This window comes from Myotis davidii, unplaced genomic scaffold (assembly GCF_000327345.1).
Source record: "Myotis davidii unplaced genomic scaffold, ASM32734v1 scaffold59, whole genome shotgun sequence".
NCBI classification, from domain to species: Eukaryota; Metazoa; Chordata; class Mammalia; order Chiroptera; family Vespertilionidae; genus Myotis; species Myotis davidii.
In genome coordinates, this window is record NW_006293001.1 from 928,863 (window position 1) to 938,348 (window position 9,486).

General features: G+C 38.8%; 2 protein-coding genes across 15 annotated transcripts in view; one reads left to right on the top strand and one right to left on the bottom strand.

Moving 5' to 3' along the window:
• Positions 1-9,357, bottom strand: part of BAZ2B (bromodomain adjacent to zinc finger domain 2B) — a 319,669-nt gene extending 310,312 nt beyond the window's left edge. For 9 of the 13 annotated variants that reach the window (XM_015565731.1, XM_006766465.2, XM_015565735.1 and 6 more), the window contains exons 1-3: positions 9,322-9,356; positions 8,099-8,283; positions 6,928-6,991 (exon numbers count right to left, since the gene is read on the bottom strand). The gene's annotated coding sequence lies outside the window, so the exon portion shown is untranslated. Of the gene's footprint in view, positions 1-6,927; positions 6,992-8,098; positions 8,284-9,321 lie in introns of all 13 variants that reach the window. The other 4 variants (XM_015565736.1, XM_015565734.1, XM_015565732.1 and 1 more) reach the window with 2 other exon arrangements.
• Positions 3,760-9,486, top strand: part of MARCH7 (membrane associated ring-CH-type finger 7) — a 48,554-nt gene continuing 42,827 nt past the window's right edge. The window contains exon 1 of one of the 2 annotated variants that reach the window (XM_015565738.1): positions 3,760-3,765. The gene's annotated coding sequence lies outside the window, so the exon portion shown is untranslated. Of the gene's footprint in view, positions 3,766-5,575; positions 5,583-9,486 lie in introns of those variants that run through there. The other variant, XM_015565739.1, reaches the window with a different exon arrangement.

Below are 9,486 nucleotides of genomic sequence, written 5' to 3' on the forward strand. Positions count from 1 at the left end.
GCGGGGAGAGAGAGAGAGAGAGAGAGAGAGAGAGACATCCATCCATCAGTTGCCTCCCAAAGGCACTTGACTGGGGATTGAAGCCACAACCTGGGCATGTGCTTTGACTGGGAATTGAACCTGCCACTTTTCACTGTACAGAATGATGCTCCAACCATCTGAGCCAAACTGGACCAGGGCCAGTCGTCTTTTGATATAGCCACCTTATTATGTGTGAAGTAGCATCTCACTGTGATTTTTTTTTTTTCTCATTGTGATTTTGATTTGCATTTCCCTAGTGACTGATGGTATTGAGCATCTTTTTTTTTCTTTTAATCATACTTCAATTTATTGGCATTGTCAACCTATTAAGACAGGTATTTTCCCACCCATCATATGAGATTGTTTTCAAGCTTCCATAACACGTGTACATATCTTCACCTTGAAAATGAAGCATTTCAAGCTTTAGTCAGTGTAGATTATTCTTCACTTGCAGAATTTTTATGCTGCTGTCAGAGGTCTTCTTGGCTTTGAATTCCATTTTTTAGTACATCGTGGTGATTTGATATTCATATACATTGTGAACCACTCTGTATATCTTTTTGTTGCCTTATTGCATTAGCAAGAAGTTCCATGGCAATGTTGAAAAGGACTGGTGAGAGGAGAAAACCTTGCCTTCTAACGGATAGGAAAGCTTCAAGTTTATCATCATTAAGTATCACATTAGCTGGAGGTTTTTGTAGTCTTTATCAAGTTCCCCTAGAGAATGTTCCCTCTATCCTAATTAGCTGAGAGTTTCTCTCATGAATGTGTGATTAGGCCTGTCTCCGAGTGAGCCAAAGCCTCTGGACTATGATCTTCACAAGAGTTTTCTCGTTTTGTTTTTTTCCCCCTATTAGTGTAGGTGAAACAAAACGACTAGAGTTGGATGGAGCTGGGTATTTCCTTCTTTATGGAAGGCTAGAACTGGTTAGAGTTGGGTATTTCTCTTCTCCAGACTCTGATAAAACCTTAGCAGGTTAGTTTCTGGTTAACTAGTTTTCCCTGAAGGCAGGGTTTGTTAGAACAACAGAATGCTCAGATGTATTTCAAAATGGTTCCTTTTCCCTTCCCCTGCTGAAGTCCAATGGGATTTTTCTCTAATATTTACTGAGAAAATATTGGTGGAGCTCTTGGAGGTGAATCTCACAATATTGTATGGTCCCCCTATGACTGGGTCTCCCTGGAGTTCTGAACTGAGTTGTCCACATCAAGTCTCCAACAATTCATCAATTATCGATCAGGTTTTCCTACTCGGGCACTGCTTCCTGTATTGGTTTCTGCTCTTGAACCTCTGCTCCTGTGAGCAGAAATTCCCTGTATGTCTCCATTTTGGGGGTTAGTAATTTGCCTTATATCCTACCCTCTCTTATGGTGCCACGAAGAGTTGTGGACTTTTCAGTCTGTTCAGCTTTTCACTTATTAGGATGGAATGGAGGCTTCCAAGCTCCTTACATGTAAAACCAGAAACTAGGTTTTTAACAAGAATATATGACCCATTCTTAAGGACTGAGGACAGTATAATTCGCTTTCCCAGACATAAAGGTAATTTACTCATTCATCTGTTTGAATTGATGGGAAGCCAAACTCAAAATATTTTTTAAAACTTCAGGCAAAAAGAGAAAGATTCTCTTTCTGCTACTTTAAAAGTTACAATGTAATTTTAATAGTTTTTAATAGTTGTGTCTGTATTTTAAAAATGTCCTTTACATTCTATTCTTCTGAAAAGTATGGTTCTTTTTCATCTACCTTATATTAATTTTTGTTCATTTCTTTTCCACTATACATTATTTTATTGCATAAAATAAATTAGGAAAATTGCAGATAGTCTGTGCCAGTTTTGCGGTGAAAAAAGCGAAAATATTCCACATGTAGTTCTGCCAGAAAGAAAACAGGTCTTCTAAATAGGATGAAAAAATGTCTATTCAATATCTAAGAGTTGCTTTTCTCTCATTTTGGTTAATTTATTTTTGCTTTTGCTTTTTAAAATGTGTTTCTTTTTTAAATATATTTTATTGATTTTTTTACAGAGAGGTAGGGAGAGGGATAGAGAGTTAGGAACATCGATGAGAGAGAAACATCAATCAGCTGCCTCCTGCACACTCCCTACTGGGGATGTGCCCACAACCAAGGTACATGCCCTTGACTGGAATCGAACCTGGGACCCTTGAGTCTGCAGGCCGACGCTCTATCCACTGAGCCAAATCGGTTAGGGCTGTTTATTTTTTTTTTCATTTTGGTTGATTTAGAAGCAAAGTGTTGTAGTATATAGTTCTTTTCCTACATTTTTCAATATAGAGAATAAATACTAATAAATAGAATATATAGAATAAATAGTTTCTATGTGGTTTTCTTCCAGGTATAGGTAAGACTAAACACTAACAGTTTTTATTTCTGGACATTATCAAGAATTATTAAAATTTAACTTCAAATTCTTTAACCAAACATTTTAGGTATAAATTTTCATCTACCCAATTAACTTTTTAATGCTATAATTTGGTTGATGTCATATTTATTCAGATTTTAAAATATTATAAAGCTTATTAAAATCCTGATATACAATATCACCAAAAATAATTGTATTTTAGAAGTACTTTAGCTATCTGTATTACTATGACTAGTAGCACAACTGATGTACCAGGAAAATATTTGGTTATCCACCCAAGGAAGTAAAGTCTAACGCAAAACAGTTATATCAATATATTTATAAAACTGTTAAAATACATAAACAAAGCCCAGCTGGTGTGGCTCATAGGTTGAGCATTGACCTATGAACCAGGAAGTCACGGTTCAATTCCCAGGTTGCAGGTTCAATCCTCAGTAGGGAGCATGCAGGAGACAGCCAATCAATGATTCTCTTTCATCATTGATGTTTCTATCTCTCCCTCTCCTTTCCTCTCTGAAATCAATAAAAATATATTTTTAAGAAATAAAAGACATAAGAGGGAAACAAATATTCATTATAACTATGTATCATATTTTCATTCCTAGTCTAGCACCCTAATATCTAAACATATTAAAAACTTTCAATTCAAGTTACTATTTGAGATAAAGTTCATATGATTAAAAAATACCTTAATAAATGGACTTGAAAACAATAAATAATCACTTTTAGGAAAAGCCCACAAAGTTAGGCATAATTAACTATAACAAACAAAAAATGAATTGAATTAATATCCTATAAAATTGAATTAAAATGTTTTAAAGTGCACAATTCTTAGCTTGGAAGAGACAAATATTCAAACCACAACAAAATCAACAACCAGCAACAACATGTTTACATGCTGTGCTAACGCTAAGAATTACAAACATTAAACATAAATGAAACATTTAAAGCATGTCACCATTCTTATATCATTTATGATGACATAATAGGTAAAATGTAGGATTCCTTTTTTTGTCCATTGTAGAAATGGCCAACTTGCTGTCAAGAGTGGCTAAGGTTCCATGGTGAAAAACTTACACTGAACCGTAGGATAGAAAACAGGGTTATTTAAGAAACTAAGTAATATGTATGTGTGTACTAGTATGTGTATAGTTTTGTTTAAATTATTATGTTATACAAAGTATTGATGAGGTGTTTTTAAATAACTGAAGTATATTCAATGGCTCTAGCAAACTTCTGAGAAAGGAACACAAGAATAGTTGGGAAAAAATTAGTTAAACTAAGTCCGAGGCAGGCTGCTAGTATAATATCAAGTGAATAATGCAAAGCCAGTAAAATTTATGGGGATCCTGGAGAAAATAGTTACCATTCCTATAATTGAATAGGTATGTTGCAGAAATGCAGAACAGTATTAATAATACATGAGTAAGATTAAAAATATTATTAAAATAATATTTAGTTTTCTGCATAGTTTATAGTTCTGAATAGTTTAGTTTTCAAAATTTAAAATAATCCAGTAATAAATCCAATATAAATCTGAAAATTCAGTATATGACAAAGGTAGCTTTTCTAATCACAAATAACAAATTAAGAAATGTTACTGTCACAACTGGCTATTCATTGAGAAGAAAACAAATTGGATCCTATTACTGTATTCCACATAAAAAAATTAATTTGAGTTTAATTTTTACAATCCAGGAATAGGTAAGACTTTTTAAGCTAAGCTAGAAACCCAAAAGTGATAAAAGAAATCATAGACACATTTTATTATATGAATGTACCTGTGGCAAAAGATTTTAAATGACAAGTCAACAGACAAATGAGAGCTGAAAAACTGTGGCAATATTACAAATTGAAAAGAAAGGATAATCAACCAATATAAATATGTATTTAAAGTACTTTTGATTGAAAAAATGATAATACGCATGTTGAAATTTGATGCAGTTTTATAAAATAAATGGTAAGAAATAATCTATCTATATATAAAACCCTTATATGCAAATAGTCCAAACAGTGGAACAACAGAACAACTGGTTGCTATGATGAGCGCTGACCACCAGGGGGGCGTGTGCAGAACATGGTGGGCGTCAGCAGTAGGCAGTAGAGTGCAGAACATGGTGGGCAGCGGTCACGGCGGGATGGTGGAACAGGTGAGCATGGGTGCCAGACCAAGGTGGGGCACCGGTCGTTGTCATTAGGGCGAGCCTCTGGAGGTTACTGAAAATTCTTTGCTCCCTTGCACTGCGGTCCCTCCCAGCGCTCGCATCCACTGCCGGCGCCTGGTCCTGGGCCCAGTCTCGGCGGGTGTGAGTGGTGGCTGCTGGCCCTGATCTCCCCTGAGGGCTTCTCCACCTCCCCCTTCTCCTGAGGGTGATTGGGGCCAGCAGCCGCCTCTTGCACCTGCTGCCGGCAATGCCCTGCTCTTACCTGCTGCCAGCACCAGAGCCGCTGCTCACACCCACTGCCAGCGCCAGCCCCACTCGCAACCACAGCCGGCACCAGAGCCACCACTTGCACTCACTGCTAGCACCCAGCACTGGTCCCAATTGCTTGGCACCGTCAGTGGGTGTGAGCGGTGGCTGCTGGCTCAATTGCCCCTGAGGACTTCTCCACCTCCCCCTGCTCCTGAGGGGCAATCAGGGCAGCAGCCACCACTTGCACCTGCTGCTTGCACCAGCCCCAATCGCTCAGTGCCATCAGTGGGTGCGAGCGGGGCCGGTGCCTCAGTACATGGGAGCAGTGGTGGCAGGAGTGGGGCGCTGGCAGAGAGGGGATGGGGGGCCACGGCGGGAGGCGCTGGGCAGGGGGCACGAAAGATAGGCCGACCTGCCCCTGTGCCCACTGTAGCCTCACAGCCCACAGTCCCTGTGAAGGTGCACAAATTTGTGATATAACTATTCTTTTAAGAATGTATGACCATACAGCCCTAGCTGGTGTGGTTCCGTGGATATAGTGTTGGCCTGCGGACTGAAAGGTCCCAGGTTCAATTCTGGTCAACGGCACATTCCCAGGTTGCGGGCTCCATCACCAGCAGGGGGTATGCAAGAGGCAGCCAATCATTGATTCTCTCTCATTATTGATGTTTCTATTTCTCTCTCCCTCTCCCTTCCTCTCTGAAATCAATACAAATATATTTTTTAAAAAAAGAATGTATGACCATGCAGAAAAAAATGCAGAAGTATGCTAATTTTGCAAGAATGTTGTGAATAGAGACAAGACAGCCAAATCTAAAAGGAAAAGAGAGGTGGGGAAATGGGAGATAAAGGAAAAAAAGTGAAAAAAAAGGACATACTAAAACTAGAGGTGCGGTGCACAGATTTGTGCACTGGTGGGGTCCCTTGGCTTGGCCTGTGGGGATCAGGCCGAAACTGGCTCTCTGACATCCCCCGAGAGGTCCCAGATTGCGAGAGGGTGCAGTATTATAACAAATACTTTTGATTTGACTTAGACAAATACTTAATTTGACCTATTGGCTTGTGTTACTGTACTAATTCAGCTCTTCCTCCTGGAAGTCATTAAAAATAAAATTTCCTAGTTATGTTTTTATTTCTCACTTTTAATATTACATTATTTTATTTGAAAACAAAGCAGTGTATTTTAAAAAATATATATTTTTATTTATTTTTAAATTGATTTTTAGAGAGACAGGAAGAGAGAGGCAGATAGAGATAGAAACATCAATTAGCTGAGGGGCCAATTGGGGCCAGCCAGCTGGGGAGAGGCCGCAGGAGGGCTACAGGACATGTCTGGTCAGTACTGATTAGGGCTAGGGAGGGACCACAGGAGAGCTCCAGGATGTGTCTGGCCCATCTTGCCCAGTCCCAATCAGCTGGACCCTAGCAGCAAGCTAACCTTCCAGTCGGAATGTCTGCCCCTTGGTGGTCAGTGCGTCTCGTAGTGACTGGTCGAACGGTTGGACACTTAGCATATTGGGCTTTTATTATATAGGATAGCTAGTATGTATGATGCAATCAACATATATATTGTTATAAAGTTGTACACATATGTGGACATGAAGAATATTTAAAATAAAAATGGGGCTGTAATCAAACTTGCCAAAGGAAACACCCCAAAACTTCCTATCAGTAGTTGGATGCTCTTCTGCTTGTATTGTCATAATATGTAGTCTTAAGTGGCCATGGAGGCTGAGCATAATCCTGAATTATTATGAGTCTGAAATTGTGTGTTTGAGTTTAGCTTGACTGTATTATTAAAGGAAGCAGGAAAACCTCCCTCCTGGGAGCATACCCCACCTTTGCTTTCTTCCTCCTCCTCCCCCCAGGTGCATTACCATTAGCTTCCTCACTATGCACTCCAAAGCTCCAAGGGCCCTTCCTTTCCTCTACAATTGTTTCCTAAGCCCATTTCTTCTATGAGTTACTTCCTCTGCCTCTGCGATTTCCAAATAAATATTCTCTTATTGGAAAAAAAATAAAAAAGGAACAGGGGCCACTTCAATACTTGAGAAGATGTTTAAGGGACTTATGTAATATTAAATAATAAATACTACATATTAAAGTTACCTATAACTAAATAGTAGATCCTCAAGTTGGTTGACGCTCCCTTCTCCAGGGATCAATGAGATTCCTATATGAGAAAAAAAAAGTGGCATCCTTATAAGCACTCTTCCTATAAGCACTCTCCTTTCATCCCAGGTATTACCTCCTGTTCCTCCAAAGTTTAAGAAATAACCAACATTCAAACACAATTTGATTTACAAAAAGCAAATATAACCATACCTTTTCAAGATCACACCATTTACGCAAAGTAAAGAATGTCTATAAGATTGCCGCTGCTAAAGAGAGGCTTCTTAGACAGTTAGGAATGAGGGTTGATAAAAAGTGGGGACGTCCTGGCCAGTATGACTCAGTTGACTGGGCGTCATCCTGTGCTCCAAACGGTTGCTGGTTGGATTCCGGGTCAGGGCACATGCCCCAGTTGTGGCCCGGTGGGGAACGTGCAGGAGGCAGGCGATCATGCTCCACTCTCACGTCAATGTTTCTCTTTCTCTCTCTCTAAAAATAAAAATATTTAAAAAGCAGGGAAAACAGGGACTATGGAATTTAATATATGAAAAAGAACTCTGTAACTATGAAGTAGTTGAAGCAATAGTTAAATATAAAAGGGCTGTTATGACCATGACCAAATGACATTTATAAAGTAGAAAGGGAAAAAATGAGTAATAGTAGTATGACCCTAATTTAGAGAAGAAGCCAAGTTAAAAAATGTAAACTAATGTGAGTAGTGTGGGCAAGTGGTGAAAAAAGATTTAGATACTGAAAGGTGTGTCATAAGGAGAAAAAGTTCAGCAAAGGAAGGTCATGTGGAGGAACTCTTAAATAAAAAAGGCAACCATGGAATCTAAGTTGGTCATAGCAATTCTGATTTCAAACATTCTGCATATCAAATCATTTTGTTCTGACTTTTCATTCAGAAAATAGTCTTTGTTGTACCTATTTGTATTCACAACTCCTATAAAGTTGTCTTTAACATAGGAAAGGCTCAACTGTTTGTTGGTAATGATAATTTCATGGAATTTCAAAGAAAAGAAAATACATTATAAAAACAATAATAATTAACCATTCTTAAAGAATAAAAATATATTTATAGGTGGTCTTTGCCTATTTACTAGTATCAATAGGAAACTAGAGTCTGAAAGATCTGTTTAGCTTAGAAAATTGGTATCATACTCACCTCTGCTGAGAACATCAGTGCTGGGTGGGGATGAAGCCATCATCTGCCAACATCTGAATCATCCTTGCCAGGTTAGGGGGTTCTGCAGAGAAGTTACTGCTACCAGGTCTGACTGCCATAGCTCAGGAAAATGGTGCAGTCATTCCTCTTAGTGTAGAATACACTTGGGAAGAAGTCTGAGAGACCTATGTAATATTAAGCCCCAGAAAGACAGCATTAGTGATGGTTTGGACATGGAATGTAAGAGCTAACAGTTGTGGAATGCTTACTGTTTCAGGAGCTGATGTATAACCTTATTTAATGCTTTGGACAACCCGATGGGGTAGAGGAATTGTTATTAACCCCATTTTATAGGAAACCTAGGCTTAGCAAGGTTAAGAAATTGTTCAAGATAACAAAGGTAGTAAAGTACATGGCAGAGCTGGGATTTGAGCCCATGCAGTCCAGTACCTCAGGGTGTGTATACTCATAACTACAATGCTACAGCTACATTCAAACAGGCTGGAAGGAAAAATCACTTTTCTAAACAGGGCACACTGATTCTCTCGAAAGTGATCTGTGTTCATTTGATCCTATATTAGCTGCTTAATCTTAAACTCAGATTCCAAAAAGTTAGACTGGCATTCATGTGCCAACTTTAAGTAATAGTAATCCCACTTTAAATCTTTAACATCCATAATATTTTACAACTTACAAGAGTGAAAATGGACAGTCTCTCAGTCTCCAAGATAGTGAAAAATGGGGATAGTGCATTCCCTCCAGATGAAATGACAAAGAAATACATATAAACGTCATAATTCATTTATTGGAATTACTTGATTTCAATGAATTGCTTAAAAACAATCTAATACAATAGGTCACTTTAAAAAAAAAATCAAGTGCTGTCGGCATATCGGCAAGTTTCAATATATTTCCTGACAAGGAACTTTTTCATGTTTGCTACATGACTCAGAATCACCTAAATCCATACGACATTATCAAGTCCACATAAATCGTGGCTTTTCCCCTAACCTGCTCTTTTCTGTATCAGTATCCATTTACATCTTAGTGTATCACTTCGTCTTTTGGTGAAAGTTTCGTTTCATTTCATCAGACGATTAAAAAAAAATTTAGTTTTCCTTCCTCTTTTTAAGTGGATGAAATTTTTACTACGGAAGCTGTTGCTACACTACCAAATACCAGTGTCACTATTTAAAAGTAGACCACCCCCAAAACGGAATTACCGATAAAAAAAACGTCAGGTTCGGATCGGCTCCCGCCCCGAAAGGGGGGCGGGGGTGGGGGCTCGCAGACATTCAATTGGGAGGGCCGGGGGGAGGGGCGGTCGGAAAAAGGAGTGATTGATTCAAGTCGTAGCTAAACATTCCCTGCGCCACTTACCCAGCGCA